At 39.8% G+C, this 19834-nt stretch overlaps 1 protein-coding gene across 1 annotated transcript in view; it reads right to left on the minus strand.

The window, feature by feature from the left end:
- SHANK2 (SH3 and multiple ankyrin repeat domains 2) overlaps positions 1–19834 on the minus strand; it is a 639405-nt gene that overhangs the window by 492004 nt on the left and 127567 nt on the right. The window lies entirely within an intron of this gene.

Genomic DNA, 19834 nt, shown 5'->3' on the forward strand with positions numbered 1-19834 from the left:
TCCAATTTGTCCATCTATTTCCTGATGTGTGAGCACCCAGAATTGGACACAGTATTCCAGTTGAGGCCTAATCAGTGTGGAGTAAAGTGGAAGAATTACTTTTCATGTCTTGCTTACAACACTCCTGCTGATATATCCCAGAATATTTGCTTTTTTTTGCAACAGTGTTACACTATTGACTCAAAGTTAGTGTAACCAACTATAATCCCCAGATCCTTTTCTCCAGTACTCCTTCTTAGGCAGTCATATCCCATTGTATATATGTGCAATTGATTGTTCCTTCCTAAGTGGAGTACTTTGTATTTTCCCTTATTGAATTTCATCCAATTTACAACAGACCATTTCTCCAGTTTGTCTACGTCATTCTGAATTTTAATCTTATCCTCAAAAGCACTTGCAACCACTGTTCCCTCTAAGATGTGCATGCATGCGTGTGCACACAGATTCTAAACCCTGTGCACATGGGGAAACACCGCGCACACATTTGTCTTGCATCTTGACCACACCTTGGTCGGGACACCTGCTCATTATCACCAAAGTCCCAGAGCTGGCGTGGCAGCGCTTACTGGGGCAGCTCCCGGTAGCCTGCCTGCCCACCGGCAGGAGCCTGCTGTGCGGGCAGCTCTCTCCTGCCCAATAAGAGCTGCAGGGGCAGGGCTTGCAGGTGCCCTCCCCCCGACTCGACCAGATCCAACCTTAAGAGCCAGAAGGACCTGCTGACTCTTAGGGTCTCTGTGTGCTGCCGGCGCCTGCAAGCCCCGCTCCGCAGCTCCGGCAGCTCCCATTGGTGCTTTTCCCGGCCAATGGGAGCCACGGAGCTCATGCTTGTGGCAGGCACAGCACATGGAGAGTGGAGACCCCTACCCCTCGCTGCTCTGACCCTAGGAACCAGAGACCTCCCAGCAGAGCTGGTGAGTACGGCCAGGGAAGGGGGCAGGGTGTGGTGGAGTGAGTGTCTAGGATGTGTGGGGGGGATGCTGGGCTGTGAGGGTGTGGAGGGCGCTGGGCAGTGGGGGAGGTTTGTGTGTTTTGGTGGTGCTGGGCAGTGGGGGAGATATGGGGGTCTGTGTGGGGCATTGTTTAGTTATGGTGGTGGGGCTGTGGGGGCACCGGGAGGAAGGAGAAATCTGTGTGTATTGGGAAACTAGCGAGTGGGGGGTTCTGTGTGGGGTGCTGCGCAGCTGTGGTGGGGCAGTGGGCGTGGGGGGGGCGCTGGGCAGGGATGTGGTGTGCACAGCACTGTGCATTTGTGTCAAATGTGGGAGGTAGTGGGGGGGCTCTGGGCATAGTGGGTTCAGGGGGTGCAGAGCAGGGGAGCTCTCTTCTCCTCCCCTCCACTGCCCACTCATCCAATGTGTCCTGATATTTCACTCTTGCGATCTGGTCACCCTATTTACAGGCAACTTTTGACATTGTTCACCTGCTATCTATCAACACAGCCAGATTCTACTAGCTGGCAAGGGGGGGGGGGGGAAGGGAAAGGAGGGCAATGAACCGTACCCCTCCCCGCCAGCATTTCGAACATGGAACGTTGATCACATCTGGACGGTCGGGACAGTCGGGACCCACACATCTCCTTGTAGTCTGTTCATTTGGCTGTGTACAAACTCAAGTACATGCGAATAAGTCAAAATGCCTGGCCGTAGTTGCTAAGGAACTGCAAAGATTTCCCAGAAATGAACAAAGGTAAGTATTATTTTCATGACTGAAATCTTTCAAAGGCATTGGATTTCATCCGTTTACTCATGATGTTTTACCATTTTCCCGTGGTTTTTTTGCCACAGATACATGGATGTGATCGGAGCTATGCACAAACTTCCAGTATCCTGATCTGAAAGATCTCCCATTTGCCCTTTTGTTGAATCATGCTGTTAAGCACATTGAAATAGTAGCCATCTAAAAAAAGTATTAATTTTAAATAAACCAATCTGGTAAAAAATCAATCCCAAAATGTCACTGTCTAGAGGTCTAAAGCATAAAAGAACAGCGACTTCATTTAATCTGGATGGCTGGATGAGACTATAGAGACGGTTACACTGAAGTCACATAGTGTAATGCCTGTTAAACTTTGTGAAATATTCACATATGATGAGGGCAACAGAGTGGTTTGTGTATTGTCAAGATGCCGGAGCTCTGGAAGAATTTTCTACAGGAAGAATGTGGAACGATATATGAAGTTGGATTTCTTAAAGTGTCATCTGTCAAATAAATCTAATATAGATGGTGTAACAAATCTTAGAAACAAAAGCCCTTCCTTACGGAGCAGGTTGCTTCGCATGATTCTTGAAAGTCCAGCTGAAAAGCAAAGGAGGCAAATTAATCTTGAACCAAAGCGCTCAAACCCAGAAGAAATCAAGATATTTATTGACAATGTGTTGTTGGTTATTAAAATGAACAGCTCTGTGCTTTCTGTTCAGGATATGAATTACCATATGGAAAAGTATGTGCGCATACCAGTGAGCTGGAGAAGTAAAAATTATACTTTTGAATTTCTTGAAATTATCAACTGCATTGTCCAAAATGACCTCATGCATGAAAAAGCATCGGCAATGTTTCATACTCTAGCTGTTGATGAAAGCACTGATATATCCATTAACAGATACTTGATACTCTACTTTAAATATAGATCCATAAATTCTGCAGACTATAAAACTTTGTTTGGTGGACTATTACGATTGCAAGAATGTGATGCTGTTTCAATAGTGTCTGCAATCAAAGAATTTTATAAAATACTCCAACTTGATCTAATGAAAATGGTGATGTTTGCATCTGATGGTGCCTCCACGACGTTGGGCAAACTCAATGGCGTGGCAACTCAGCTGAAACATGATATTCCACACTTAGTCCAGCAACATTGTGTTGCACACCAGGAAGACTAGGGGATTTCTGATGCATGGAAAGAGGTCAAGCTGATAAGAGACATCGAAACCTTAATGAGAACTGTCTACACAGTGTTCTGCCATCCAGGAGAAAATGCAAATTTCAGGAAATAGTGGATGCTTGTGAATGCGAGTCAATGGCTTTCAGGCCACTCAATGAAGTGCGCTGGTTATCTAGGCACTTTGCACTTCCAGCAATTATTCGCAACTATAATCCTCTTCTGGAATATTTTGAGCAAGACAAAGATACTGATCCAGTTTCTAAATACTGCCACAAAAAGCTGAATACCATGGAATACCGAATAACATTAGAAGTTTTGAATGAGGCTGGCTTCACTATCCACGATGCTCCAGAAACGGGGCCTTACACCTCTTGAAGCATTTCACCTTGCCCACGGTAAACTGAACAAGATCAGAAGATGGTACCTTGGAGATTCAGTCTTATGGAATGACAAAGTTAAGGCTCTCTTAGATATGAGCTCTCAAGAAAATAAGGAAATTGATACCAGTTCCATAATAACTTTCTTAAACATCTTGTGTGCACATTTGGCAGACAGGTTTCCAGAGGATAAAGTTCAGGAGTGGTCCACTTTTGATTGTGCAGCAATAGTTAAGTGTGACTTCAATTTTGGAATTCATCAGGTCAAATTCCTATGTTCAAAATACAAAGACTTTCTTGCCGAAGAGATTGTTATAGTCAGTCAGTACAATGACTTCAAGTTTGCAGTAGCCGAAAGAATCAAAAGCCAGTTGGTTTTAAGTTTCCTGGATATAGTAACATTTGCTCACCAGAAAGAACAGTTTTGGGATCTTGCAAAGTTGATGGATATTGGAGGTACATTCCTAGCAGCAAGTGCAGACTATGAGTGTGGCTTTAGCTTAATGAACACTCTAAAAAACAAACTACGGAATTGTTTACAAGTAGATCATTTGGACATGCTGATGTGCATTAAGAGTTACCAGTTGGATGGAGGACTGATAGATCTGAGTTTATATTGAATGGGCAAATGAAAAAGATCGCAGGGAAAAACAGTAAGGTTAGTTTAGCAGTCTTTGACATTTTGACCAATAAGGAAATTAAAATGCATTTGTAATTACATATCCTATTCTTGGCTGATAATCATTTATTGATATTTTTTAGGAAAATTTTAAATTTAAAACACAAACTTTTGTTTTTCTTATTTTACTTATGATGTGTCTATCTGAAAACCCATATAAATTGACACAAATTGCAAATTAAAACTTTTTAAATGTATAAGCATTTTACTCACTTGGGCGCATTTGCCTCATGGAGCACAAACTTGAACTCTGCTTCAAGAATTTGCACAGAAGAAATTTTTTGCACACACAGCCTGTCAAAAATGCTTGCAACCTCTCCCAGCTTGGTCATGTGCTGGGTCATCATCCAAGACTGCCTTAACATAAAATATATGGCAGAATCTGGGTAAAACAGAACAGGAGATATACAATTCTCCCCTAAGGAGTTCAGTCACAAATTTAATTAATGCATTTTTTTTTAATGAGTGTCATCAGCATCCAAGCATGTCCTCTGGAATGGTGGCTGAAGCATGAAAGGGCATATAAATGTTTAGCATATCTGGCACTTAAATACCTTGCAATGCTGGCTACAAAAGTGCCAGACCAACGCCTGTTCTCACTTTCAGGTGACATTGTAAGTAAGAAGTAGGCAGCAGTATATTCTGTAAATGTAAACAAACCTATTTGTCTTAGTGATTGGCTGAACAAGAAGTAGGACTGAGTGGACCTGTAGGTTCTAAAGTTTTACATTGTTTTGTTTTTTAGTGCAGTTATGTAACAAAAAAAATCTACATTTGTAAATTGCACTTTCACAATAAAGAGATTGCACTACAGTACTTGTATGAGGTGAACTGAAAAATAAGATTTCTTTTGTTTATCATTTTTATAGTGCAAATATTTGTAATCAATAATAATAATATAAAGCAAGCACTTTACACTTTGTATTCTGTGTTACACTAAAAATCAATATATTTGAAAATATAGAAAAACATCCAAAAATATTTACTAAATTTCAATTGGTATTCTCTTGTTTAACAGTGCAATTACTCACAATTAATTTTTTTAATCATGATTAATTTTTTGAGTTAATTGAATGAGTTAACTGAGTTTAATGGACAGCCTTAATATTAATAAATATATTTAAATAAAATAAATTAGAATATATAAAGAGCTAGAAGGTAATCGGAGCATTATAACTCAAAACACATAAAGAAAAGGAGTACTTGTGGCACCTTAGAGACTAACAAATTTATTAGAGCATAAGCTTTCGTGAGCTACAGCTCACTTCATCGGATGCATTTGGTGGAAAAAACAGAGGAGAGATTTATATACACACACACAGAGAACATGAAACAATGGGTTTATCATACACACTGTAAGGAGAGTGATCACTTAAGATAAGCCATCACCAACAGCAGGGGGGGGAAGGAGGAAAACCTTTCATGGTAGATGCGCAGGTGAACGAGCCTCTGATAGTGTGGCTGATGTGATTAGGCCCTATGATGGTATCCCCTGAATAGATATGTGGACAGAGTTGGCAACGGGCTTTGTTGCAAGGATACCAATGTGATATATGCCATCATGTGCCAGCAATGCCCCTCTGCCATGTACATTGGCCAAACTGGACAGTCTCTACGTAAAAGAATGAATGGACACAAATCAGACGTCAAGAATTATAACATTCAAAAACCAGTTGGAGAACACTTCAATCTCTCTGGTCACTCGATCACAGATCTAAGAGTGGCTATACTTCAACAAAAAAGCTTCAAAAACAGACTCCAACGAGAGACTGCTGAATTGGAATTAATTTGCAAACTGGATACAATTAACTTAGGCTTGAATAGAGACTGGGAATGGATGAGTCATTACACAAAGTAAAACTATTTCCCCATGGTATTTCTCCCTCCCACCCCACCCCCCACTGTTCCTCTGATATTCTTGTTAACTGCTGGAATTAGCCTACCTGCTTGTCACCATGAAAGGTTTTCCTCCTTCCCCACCCTGCTGTTGGTGATGGCTTATCTTAAGTGATCACTCTCCTTACAGTGTGTATGATAAACCCATTGTTTCATGTTCTCTGTGTGTGTATATAAATCTCTCCTCTGTTTTTTCCACCAAATGCATCCGATGAAGTGAGCTGTAGCTCACGAAAGCTTATGCTCTAATAAATTTGTTAGTCTCTAAGGTGCCACAAGTACTCCTTTTCTTTTTGCGAATACAGACTAACATGGCTGCTACTCTGAAACCTCAAAACACATAGTAACATAAGATATGATAGAGCAATTCTGGCCCCAGTGAAGTCAATGAGAATTTTACCATTGATATCACTGGAACTAGAACTTTACCCTGAATAGTATTTTTGCCACATATTTTACAGAATATATCGCTATTAAAGTTTGATTCCTATATATTCAGCATGCCACACATTTAAGATATATTAACAAATAGTGCAGGCCAAGCATAATACACCATTTTATGTATTTTCATTGCTGAAATGCAGTTTGTATTGACAACAGATTTTCCTGCAACCGTGGAAATCTGTGAAGGGCTCTCGGTATCCAAGCAGTGGTACTGGGATTGACTAGCATAATGCATGTAAGTGACAGTTAGGAGAAGGCTACTGTATTATACGACCAGATTTTATTTGTTTGTTAGGTGTTTGTACCCTGCAGTGTTTTCTTAGTGGGGCTTTGCTCTGATGTGATTGCCTTTTTGGGCAGCCACACCCATTTTGCAGAGGCCTTAATGTTTAAAAAGAAGAATTTGTTGTATTTTACACTATTCCTTCATGAAAACCCACAACTTATGTTCTGAAAACGTATTTAAATATTTTATTAAAGCTAATGTTAAAAAATTATATAATATATAGGTTGAGAAACCAGTGTTGGTACATTTGGGTATAGTGCTTAGATTATCCACAAATACAAAGTTTGTTTTTAAAGTCATAAGATACATATAGTGCATAATCAGCAGTAACCAAAATTTAGGTGAGTAACTTTAAGGATACAGTTTAGATATTAGCATCCGAGTATTCGGATACATCACTCATGAAAAGTTATAAAGGGAGTTATTTGTAGAAAGCAAATATAAGAATGAGTATAGATTGTCCCTCAGTAATTGAGCATTTAGGGTAGATTTCCAAATGAACAAATACAATTCATGAGGAAAGTATTTCAGTTACTTTCCCCACTTCACTTCTACTACTCTCATAAATAAGCCATGACTGAATATTGTCTCAAGATTAAACTGAGCCTGCATGGAAGAATATAAAAAATGTAAGCCTTAAATAAATTATTTCTAAATCATCTCACTCACTGGGCTCTAAAATACAAACTTCCCTCAGATGACAAGAGGACCTGCTGTGATGTAAGAAGCATCTTGCCAGCAATTATTAAACTAAAAACATGGACAAATAGATTAAAGTCATCATGAAACAAGAAAGGAGGCCAAAAAAAAAAAAAAAAAAGGTCATTAGGGACAACAAACCAAATTCATCCCTGGCAGAACTCCACTGATTTATATAGAGTAGTTTTTAGTTGAGAAGTAGGATTTCTTGTTAGGCTTACCTACTTTATATCAAATTATATTTAAGCCTCTTTCTTCCCTCACTCCAAGCATGTGAAAACCTAATGTTTTTCACTTGTTAAAGACAGGAATTTGCACTTCTGTGCTTTTTTGCTGGCTTACAAATGCCACCTAGCGAGGAATTCACAAGCCAGATGCATTTCTGAAATTCCTTAGTTTTGTTTTAATAATTAATATGAAAAAGGAAGAGCAAATTCTGTAATGTGTACATTTAGAATTACAGTCTCATTCCACAGCAACATCCAGTACAAACTGGAAAGATCTATCAACAGCTAGTTATTACATAATCCTTATTACCGTTGGATGGTTGAGCAGTAATTTTAAGGGAGGATTAATTGAAACTAGCTAATGCCTGGTTGCAACATCAGATGAAACACATAAGAGACAGAGCCAATAATAAAATAGATTTGACTTAATTTTCCTATTTTTCCCTTCCTGTGAATGCTATGCTAAATCAGAACACCATCTAATGCAATTTGATTCAGCAGAATTGTTGTAGAAAAATGTAAGAATGATACAGAATTTCTGCTACATTACACTTACTCTGAAATTATTTAACTGTGGAGCAATCACAGCCAAGCAAACCTGGGAGGCTGCAGTAGGGATAATGCACAAGACTTTTGCCCCTAAACCCGAGTTTAAACTCCAGAAAGGTCAGAAGTGGTTATATTTTCACAAATAGGCCCTTTTGCCAACGTTTTTTGGACCAAATGCTTACAATTGCTATTAACTCAGCAGTTTTCAACCAGGGGTCCGTGGCCACCTGGGGATCCATTAGCAGGTTTCAGCGGGTCTGCCAAGCAGGGCTGGTGTTAGTCTTTATGGGGCCCAGGGCAGAAAACCCAAGCCTGAGCCCAAGCCCTACTGCGCTAGGATGAAGCCAAAGCCTGAGCAACTTAGCTTTACAGGGCATCCTGTGGAGTGGGGCTCTGGGCAACTGCCCCACTTGCTACCCCTTAATAGTGGCCCAAACTTTTATATGCCAAAAAACAGTTGTTGTGGCACAGGTGGGCCATGATATTTTTATAGCATATTTGTGGGGGCCTCAGAAAGAAAAAAGGTTGAAAACCTCTGCTCTATCTCAGAAGTACTGTGTGTTCAAGGGATCCTGATTCTGCAGACACTTACTGCAGAATGTAGTTTTTGTACACTGTGTAGTCACATAGTTTGAAAAGTTCTTTGAGATTCCTTGGAATTAAATGCACCATACTAACAAGATACTTACTATTATTATTATATAAATTTAGTGGATTCATCCCAATCTACATTTATTACATTGCCAGAGTTTAACCATTTAGTGGAGAAAATTGTATATGATCATGTAATTAAAGATTGTATCATAATGGATATGCACAAGGGAATCAAATTAAAATTGTACAGGCACACTTAATTCTGGCATTTCCTAACTTTTGAGTGCCTTACTTTACAACCTTAATGTTCTTTTCACATAGTGTTTGGTTTGGTTTGTTTTTGTATGTAATTTTACTAAATACATAAACAGATTGGCTTCTGGCTTCCTCAATGTCAGTCTGTCTCCCATGCAATAGTGCTGTATTTTGGAACACCTGAGGCACTCGGGGTTTAATGGGGAGAGGGTGAGTTAGAGAGAAAGTTCTCCAAGAGTTTTCATAGCATAGACATAGGTTGAGAGAGAGTCTTACAGACACCTCTTCACCCATTTATAATCCCATAACATGTAACCAGGGCAACTGTTTCCTTAGAAAAACATTATTAGGACAGCTTTGAATGTATTTTAGCTGTCTTTAATGTGAAAAATGTTTTGTCTTTTCAAGCTAAATCAAACTATTTACTTTTATTCTTCATTTTACCCGCTCATCTGTCTGCTTCTCTCAAATGGAAACAAGGTCAGCACCATGGGACAACTCCCCACAGACAACCATTGGCTCAAATTGCTTTAATAATTTCAACTCCATATGATTTTCAAATGTACAGTAGGAAAGTGGGTCCCACTTAGTTTTATTAACAAAGTGAAATAAAGGATGGGACCAAATCAAAACTCTGGATCTGAAACCATCCCCCTGGCCTATGGGGCTGTTCAAAACCCAACAATCACAAACGGCTCCTTTACTTACTACAAGCCAAGCCACTAACCTGGATCTGCACACCTCCAAACTCTGGGGTGTTGTAATTCTGATCCACATTTGCCGGCTTGAGCCACCATCTGGTGAAATATTTGGTAAGGTCTTATGGAATTATATGGTCTGTTGGCATCCTCATGAACTGAGCTCTATGCCACCCCACAGGCCATCCTCTACACCTATTTTTAAATCTTTTACTAACACAGCATATACTTCACTATGCTATAGCCATATATCCTCTGTAATCAATTTCTGCCCCTCTCCCCCAAAGCTGTACTTACTGACTTACTGGCTTTGCTTTCTTATCATCTTTAGGGGCCAATACTTTTAAGTTAAAATATTCACATCTCTCTCTTGTCTAGGTGTTACTTCTTAATTCCATTCCTTCTTAATCCAAGTGTAACTATTAATAACAAATTCTGCACATACACATCAATTCTGTTGTACAGGTGAGTGGTTGCAGTGGACAGGGAAAGAATATGGGATTCCATGAGGAAGGTCTGCACCCCCTGTGCACCAGGAAGCTGTCCTATACTGGGATTCTCTGCACCCTAACAAACTGTGGAGTGTTTTGAGGTATTTTGGAACAGGTGAGGGAGGGAAGTGGCAGGGCCAGTGAATCAAAAGACTATGCAAATCCCCAAAAAGGAGGAAGAACTAGAACCATTGGGGATACAACCCCTGAATGTGTAGTAGTAGCTGCACAGTATCAATGCTGCTGCTCCATGACCTCAGTGGGAAAGGTTACTTCCTGTATTCTCTCCAATACATCCAGCTGTACATTACATTAAGATTTGATCCTTGATAATGATACTTTATGCTTATGTAATGAGAAACAGTTAACTATTTTTCTGTCAACACTGCAAATTCAAGCATGGCAGGGAACCTGCTTACAACACAGTTGTCCCCTAACTCAGTTACCAACATTGTTCCAGTTTCTAGTGTCAAATGGACCTCAGTGTTTCGTATGTGGCTTTTTGTATGTGGCTCTTCTATATTCTGAGATATAATTGCATTTGTCAAGATGTTTTCCCCTCTATAATAGGCTCCACTTGGGCTCTTCAAAGATAAATGTGTCAAAATGGCATGTTCTCTGCTTCAAACTTTTTTACCAGAAAAAAGCATGTGTCCCCTATATAAATAGCACTGCTAAATTGTTGCATAAAATACAACAATTTTAGTGATGAGAAAAAATGTCAGTTATTCCTCATTCTTATTTGAGTATATCATCATCACACTTAATTTCATATTTCTTTCATAAGAAAACAATGGTAGATGTTCATATATTTGGGTTGTGTGTGTGTGTGTGTGTGTGTGTGTGTAAGATAAATCAATATTCTGATCTGGTTTGACTTGTAAGTAGTTACAAATGGGACAGAAAATTCCTTTTGATGCCTCCATGTAAGGGTTTTAATAGGATCATCTCTAGAAATTCTTCTTACCATCTCCATTGCTATTTTTCTTTCTACTTAATTGCGTCTTCTGACGGAACAATCTCACCAACTCTGCATTTGAGTTTCATGTATTCCTTCCTCCATCTCTATCCATTCAGACTCTTTGAAAATGATTTATGGGAATCTGCCCTCCGTTTTGGCACAGTAGGCTGAAAACTTGAAAAGAATGTTATTCCAGTCTGTGGATTTTCTGCATAGCTGGGTAATCAGTGGAGACTCTTTGTCAAGTAATTAATACATACAAGAAACAATGTTTTGTTTTAATATGACATGTCAAATTTCAAATATTAGTGGGCTACTTTGTATTAAAGTAAGTCTGTCATAGGTTTAGGGCCTGATCCAAAGCCCATTCAAATTTTTCCTTTAATTCCAATGAATTTTGGATCAGGTTTCCCCAGGCTATGTCCTGTGCCATGTTATTTGGCTGGGTGAAGAGGAAGAGGTGTAGAAGGCAAATCCTTGAATCATTTATCTACTCTCAAAGCTATAACAGCACACACAGAAAATCTGATGGTAAGAAGGTATAATGTGTCCCCATAGAAACTCCAAAGCAAGCAAAATTAATTCAATTCTTCCATCTTTAAAACTCCTGTAATTGTACTTAGTTCTTTGAAATATCTGAAATAGGTCTGATGTTACATACACATACACTAGAGAGTCAATTCCTGAGGGCAATATTCTTCTTAACTGTGGACTTTTTTGAATTTGTAACTAATTTTAAATCAGATTATTAGTATTACTTCATCAGTGTTAATATCTTATTTTCTCAGTAGAAAAACCCAGTCAAACATTCCAGTACAAATGCATGACAGTCACAATCTGCCCTATGTTTACAAAGTAGAATGCTGAACTGCCAAAACTTATTTTCTCAAATCACAAATTGTGGTTTAAACTAATTCAAGATACAATTCTTACACCTTTATTCTCATGTAAATGCATAATATAAACTCTCCATATTTCATGCAACTTTTTTAAGCCTCAATACCTTGACAACTTGGCTTGTTTGTGGGCATAAAATGTCAGAATCAGACTGCAAATATAGAACAGAGGTACACTGGATTGTAAACTCTTCTGGTCAGGAACTGTATCCTATCCTCCATTTCAACAGTGAAAAATCACTCTGAGGCTCTTACCCTCATTGCGACCTATTAGCATTAGGATAGTACTAAATTTTAAAAAATGAACCAAAAATGTATAGAACAAATGTTATAGTTTTACACAAACCAGGGCAAAAGCAGGATCTTTTTGATAGGTTAACTCAGGACAGCATGCATCATGGCAAGACATCTGTAAATATTGTCATGGATACGCTGGAATGTGCGGGGACAAATTTTCCACACAGGCATTTTAGGAAAAGAGTTACACCTCAGGGATGGGAATGTCAAAAACTTAGCTAGATCACATTCCCTTGGCAAGTTAATTAACATGCTCCATTAGTATTGCAATTACATAATCTACATAGAGAGGAAGCACTTTTATTTTACATGTGTAAAGGTATATCTTAAGGGAATGGACAGATGTTCATAATTTAAAATTGGCCTTATATTTTCATGCTTTCAAAAATAAATCAGAGAAAGAAGACTGCCTGTGGGTCAGACTCACTACCCACCTTCTTTAAAAAAAAAAACCTACTATCACTCAACGAGACAATTTACAAAATTCAAAATGTCCAAAAAAACTTAGCAAAAAAAAGTTAGGCTTAGGGAAGCCTTTACAGCAAACTGTCGATGTTGGATAATCAGAGAGCATATACATAAGTTTAAAGTTATATCCTCACTTTAATGCAGTTTCAAACTCCCATTAATGCTAATGGGGGTTAGGCATGTCCAGTCCAACTCAAAGGGGAGTTGTATAGATAATTCAGGTTTCAGAGTAGCAGCCGTGTTAGTCTGTATTCGCAAAAAGAAAAGGAGGACTTGTTGCACCTTAGAGATTAACAAATTTATTTGAGCATAAGCTTTCGTAGGTGAGCTGTAGCTCACGAAAGCTTATGCTCAAATAAATTTCTTAGTCTCTAAAGTGCCACAAGTACTCCTTTTCTTTATAGATATTTCATTTATTTTTGTGATGCACTTGGATACTATAATGATAAGCACCATAGAAAAGCTCATGAGGAAATTAATAATTGTGTCTTCACGTCAGTATTTGAATGAGCATTGGCCTGCTAAACCCAGGATAGTGAGTTCAGTCCTTGAGGGGGGCCATTTAGGAATCTGGGGCAAAAATTGGGGATTGGTCCTGCTTTGAGCAGGGGGTTGGACTAGATGACCTCCTGAGGTCCCTTCCAACCCAGATATTCTATGATTCTAAGGGGGACAGTAAATAAGGCCTGGGACCACACACTGAGCCACACAGAGAAAACAAAATATTAAATATGTGCTCACTATGGGAGTAATGTCCATCCTGCCTTCTGAATTCCTCCTCCATGATGTCTGGGCTCTAGTAGGGAAGTTGAAAGCACAGGAGAGACAGCTTCCCTGCTCTCAGTTCTGGTACCTGAACCCTTCTGAGCACAGAGAAGCTAGGAGCAGAAATTGCAGAAAGTCCAGCTTTGCCCCTATAGCCCTCGACTGAGGCATGCACCGTTATGATATGGGGATGGTGCATGCACACTCTGATCAGCGATGATGGAATTTTGTGAGATTTTAGAAGCTAAAATCAAAAATGTCTCTACTGAGACATGTGCAAACTGCTTTTTCCCCCCCAAAGGCCTACATAACTTTCCCAAATTATGAAAATTTTCATAATGATGGGAAAAGGCACATACCTGCCACAAAGGCCACCCCTCTGCTAAACTTCAAGTCCCTGCTCCAGGGCATGGGAGCACTGGAGCATTTTGACGTGGGCAAAACATATTTTTCCCTAGATCCATGTTCTGAAATGACTCAACCATTTTGGTTGAAGGTTTCCAAAAACAATTAATCATGAGGCAGAAATCTAGCATGGAAAAAAATTCAGTACAAACAGTTGAATTTTGGCAAAGTTGTAAATAATTAAAAATAGGGTCCGTATAATGACACGTATCAGGCAACTTTAATAATAGGCAGTGTTATCAGCCACTACTATTTCTGCTGAAGTTTGTACAGTACAAGCAAATTAAGTACTCATGTTGACTCACGTTGCACCCTCAAAGACAGCTCTTCCCTTTGTATAGGACCTAGAATGTATCCCCAAGATAGTTCTTACGTATATTTAAATAGTGGGATTTTAAGCATACTGGCAAGTTATAAAGTTCTGCATGTTCTTACCCTTATGGATGTTTTTCCATTTAATACTGCACTGGATTTGCTTGTGTAATACAACCCATCGGAAAACATATGCAATATTTGTATGGGGTTATTGTCCATTTTAAAAAACTAAAATTGTTGCCTGACAAGATGCACATCTGCCAACTTCAAATTGCACCACAAAACTTCAGTAGCTCACATATACTGCAAAACACTGATGCTCCTGAACTATTTATATTGTAATATGTGGAAGAGATAAATCTAAAATGGGGCGGGGGGAGATCAGGTGTGTGGTCGATGATTGATCAGGATACCGTAGATTCTCTAAAACAGTGGTTCTCAAAGATGGTCCACCGCTTGTTCAGGGAAAGCCCCTGGCATGCTGGACCGGTTTCTTTACCTGTCATATCCGCAGGTTCGGCTGATCGTGGCTCCCACTGGCCGGTTTGCCGCTCCGGGCCATTGGGGGCTGCGGGAAGCGGCATGGGCCAAGGGATATGCTGGCCGCCCTTTATGTAGCCCCCATTGGCCCGGAGCGGCGAACCGCGGCCAGTGGGAGCTGGAATTGGCCGAACCTGCAGACGCGGCAGGTAAACAAACTGGTCCAGCACACCAGGAGCTTTCCCTGAACAAGTGGCGAATCGGCTTTGAGAACCACAGCTCTAAAAGATCTTACATAAAATGATGGAAATAACAGATTGATCTCATAACACAGAAAGAAGGATGCTGCAATATTCAAAGATTCACTCTAAGGGTTCTCCCTCATGCTCACATGGGAGCAGCACTGCAGCTGCTTATGAGGCCTTCCTACAGTCCCATGATCCCCCTCATCCCTCCTGATTCTAGCCACAACTGAAGACAACACCACTTATCTCCTCTTCCATTCAGTCACTGGAGCAGGAAGACCACCCCAACCTCTTCTTTTCTCCACAAATCAGGCAGAAGAGAGATGATTCTACCTCTTTTTATCTACAACCACCAAGAGAGAACGTAATCCTAAAACAGCAATTATGTTAGATAACAGAAAGGCAACTAAGGATCTAGTCCTGCAAATTCTTACTCAGATTAACAAAGCAGCTTCCATGAGTAAAGTTTACTTCCAGGAGTAAGGTTTTGCAGGATCAAGTCCCCAAAAACTGTGGAATGTTTCTTTTGTTTCCCGTTTATTATTTTAATGTGAAGCTAAAGTCGTAGCCCAGACTGGAATGAAATCACATCATGACACTCTTATAGGTGGCACACAAGCTGGCACCCAAAATACAATTTTGTTTCTCAATTTTTATTAAAAAATAAATAAATGAAGTTTAGACAGACTTTTAAAACCAACCACAAAATTCAGGAAGTGTTTAGATACTTTAAGAAAAAGGTCAGTCTTCATATTGGACATTTGAAGGTAGTTATTCCTCGAGAAAGACTAATTCCTTTTGACTTTAAGAAAATATAAATAAGCTATAACTGAGATGACATGGTTGAAAATCGCTAACGAGCATGTGCAGTAGCTATCGTGCACATCATTATGGACATACAAGAAGTTTCAGTGTTCAGTTCTGCTGATTACATAAATAAACATTGTTATTATGCAAAATCCTATTAACTCAAGGGGATTTAGCATAATTTTGTAACAGTTCCATTTGTGCTGTCTGATCGACTGGGTCAACAAAATAAAGACAGATGGTAGTGTATTAATTCTAATGCTTCTTTATTGCAATGCTGCCATTACAGTTTCCTCTGCTTCATTCACAGCAACTAGAGCTTCCCCAGTTTAACATTCTCCACAACTAAAAATGATACACCACCTAGTGAAATACATGAATATCTACACTGGACATAGGACCATGACACTGTATTCATTTAGGGTATGTCTATACTCCAATTAAACACCCGCAGCTGTTCCATGTCAAATGACTCAGACTCAGGCTAGGTGGCTGTTTAATTATGGAGTAGGCGTTTGGGCTCAGGCTGGAGCCCGAGCTCTGGGACCCTCCCCCCCTCACAGGGGAAAGGGGCGAGCCTGAACACCCTCACCACAACTAAACAGCCCCTTAACTTGAGCCCTGGAAGCCCAAGTCAGCTGACATGGGCCAGCTGTATGTTTTTAATTGCAGTGCAGACATACCCATACAGAACCAGCAGCTTTATGAAGAATAAAGTGCTCCAGTAGAGTAAAATGAATTAAAAGCATTAGTCCTCATCGCCTTAGGAAAAGGGACCCCCCAAAAAAATAAAAAATCCAATCCACACAAATAATATAAGTGCCCGCCTACCATACATAGGGATTGTTGTCTCACAATAATAGGGTATGAGTCACGAGCCAACTATGCAGCAGCACTTCTCCTGAGGTTTCCAGCTCCCACTTACTAACCTGCTGTGCCTGTGCTTCCAGCATGGTTTGGCTTATCTGACCCTTCCAATCATTCGGAGCCTGACAACCACCAACAGTGGATTTTACACAGATGTATACATTTGCCTATTTGTCCTTTTCCTAGTTTTCTGAGAAGGACACAAAGAGACAGACTACTGCTGTGATTAACAGAAAAGGAGAAAAAACAAACAAAGGATGTCTGACCTTTCACGTCTCGTTTATATGATGTTTACTCACACCACAAGAAAATTCAGAACAAGAAAGAAAACCGATTCTCAAAGGAAATAAAGCAATCAAAAAATCTAATATCTCTTACAGAGACAGACCACACTGGCACGTACCCGGCCCCTTAAGAGAGAATGGATGTTTCCAATTTTGTTACTTCCATCAGTTTTTTTAATCCATCTCTGGATAGGAAGCCTGAATCGTTATGTTGGCCTTCCACCCTGTCTTACTTGAAACCATTAAGTTGTAGTGCTTAACAGCACCTAGTAACTTGTGCATTTGTCTCACATTTCATTATGCCATGTCATATTGGGTGGTGATCTATTACAAGTGTGAACCTGGTATCTAAGAGATAATACCGTCATGCACTATTTCCCAAAGCATGGGACATGTTCCCAAGTTTGAGCAATGAACTGGCCAGACTTGCATCGTTGCATGTTCTCCAGAGTCCAAGCTTTCATGTTAAAAAAAATAGTTAGTCTCAAGCTGTTATGGTGGTTTGGAAAACCTTCAGTGTGAAGCAAGTGTAACCAATGCAGGAGGCATCTGCCTGAGTTTTCAGAGAACCTTTAATGTTAGCTCAGACTGGTTCCATTCATGTTCATTGGAGCTAACTCAGATGCCAATTATGATACATTTAAACATCAACATTACTTTACTCCACTATTCAAAGCATGTAAGAAAGGACAAGAAGTACTATATTATTAGCTCTATTCCAGTGTTATCTGAAGTGGCCTGAGGGTATGGTATAAAAGATATATGAATTAAAATAAGGAAGCCTTTAATACCACATAGCAGAGTTGAAAAGGGGTGCAATTGCTTTCATTTTCCTGAAAGGGGGCTCATTTTGGGAAATACTACCTTAACGCTTTCAGTGCCCACTTCACAATAAGACATTTTTCTATCTTACTGTACCATTACTTTCCATACAACTTTCTACTTATAGAATTTGAATGTTCTTCTCTTTCACTCTCTTGGTACAAGACAGCTCTCAATCCTGTCTCTGACACATCAGTTTGCATTATGAATGGTTTATTAAAGTCCAGACTAATTAACACAGATTCTGAAAAAGGGTCTTCTTCAGGGTATCTAAAGGTCCCTGACATTCCCTTGGCCAGATTACTTTTTTTCCTTTCAGGTTTCTTAATTGAGCCTGTCAAAGGTGCTGTAATATGAGAAAACTGTGGAATGAACTTCTGGCAAATCTTGGCTAATTCCATGAAAGATTTCACTTTCTTGTTGGTGGTAGAGATGGCAGCCTCTGCTTTTACCATTGATACTTCAACTTTTACTTCCGCATTCCTAGTATCCTTGATTTCTGGCTTCAGAACTGCCTAGTACATGTTGCTGGGGATTAATAATCAACCCCGGGTTAGATATGCCACACACTGACATGACTCTCCAAAGGGAAAATAAAAGCAAAAAATCCAAACAATCTCTTAAAGGGGCATATGACACTATCACATATCAATAGTTTTTGGACCCAACACATTGCTAATGGAAATTGTTTAAACTGTGTCTGCCACTTGGCACTAGAATACCAGATACTACAGTCATGGGGGGCCAGATTGATAGAGGAGATTTAGCAAATTAGCAGCATCCCCTCCAGATGCAGTGACTGGACTTGCTGTTTGTGTACATCTTTCATGGTACAGCATCCAAGACTCAAACCTAGACCCTGTAGTTTATAGGCAGCAACTCTATCAGACCACAAAAAAAGCTTGTCTCTGGCTATGTCAGTAGAAATACAGCACAGCTTGTCTCAGCTGGGCATCGCTTGTTGCATGTCTTATACACCATACCTGAGATCATCACTAAACAAGGCATTAACAACACTAGTACATCAGCTGTTTTGAGTTCTGTATTCAATAGTTTGTACAACTGCTACCCTTCTGCTACCCTAGTCCCACTAGAGGAGCCATTCTGATATTCGGACTACAAACTGACTCTAATTGTGAGCTCAACTGTAAGAGGTGAGTGAAAGTTCATAAAATGTCACAACAACCTATAACAATAAATCTTGTGGGGAAAAAGTGTGGAAAGGAAACAGTCTGAATTATTCCCACAAAAAAGGCCTACTGATATAATTCAAGGACTCTGTTAAGATTATGCCTAGTAAACAAAAACAGTGTGAGACCAGAAATCAATAAACCAAAATTGATGGGTCAGAAATTTGGCCTAACTGGTGAACAAAAAAATGAGGGGACAGGCTATTCCACCCATCACTCCCTTTGGGGGTTCTCATTCCCATTACTCCTTTGGGAGGGAAAGCTGGCTACCACGATGCTGACTGACTGAAAGATGAGAGAAGGGGAAGGAGACAGCTTCACTTTCATGGATGCCACCCCCACCTCTCTTAGGGCCTCAGATCTTTTTATCTTTATGTCCTGACATGGCCAGACCAAAGAGAGGGAGTTAGATTACATCACCAGCAACTCTGGCTAAATTCCAAATAACATTTGGGATGTGAAACTGTCATCCCTCCTCTCACACACATATACTTTCTGTGTTCTTTTCCTTCCCCACCTTATTTCTTTTTCTTTTCTATCCATCCTCTTTTATCGTCTGTCCAATAAGATTATTTTGCAACACTGCTGTAAGCCTATGACCAGAAAGAGGCAGCTAAATTCAATGCCCCAAACAGCCCAATGCTTGTACAATTTTGCCAAGTCTCAGAGTGTCTGATAAGACAAGACCTATATATAAGACCTGTATAATGCCTATGTTTCTCCAGCCGTGAGGCTGCAAATGAGAATCAACATCAAAGACAGAAGATGGCTATTCTCTCTTAGCTATTTTTTCTCTCCTTCTTTTGTGTATGTTTCTCTTGTTTTCTTCTAGGAAACAGGATCGGACTTTAATAGCAACAACAGCAGCTCCAGCCTGTCTTAACTAATTTCTTCTCCTTTCCACAAAAAATACAAGTTATTACCATCTAAGACACTGTCAAAATGGAGGTTTTCCT

The sequence above is a fragment of the Dermochelys coriacea genome, chromosome 6 (assembly GCF_009764565.3).
Source record: "Dermochelys coriacea isolate rDerCor1 chromosome 6, rDerCor1.pri.v4, whole genome shotgun sequence".
NCBI classification, from domain to species: Eukaryota; Metazoa; Chordata; order Testudines; family Dermochelyidae; genus Dermochelys; species Dermochelys coriacea.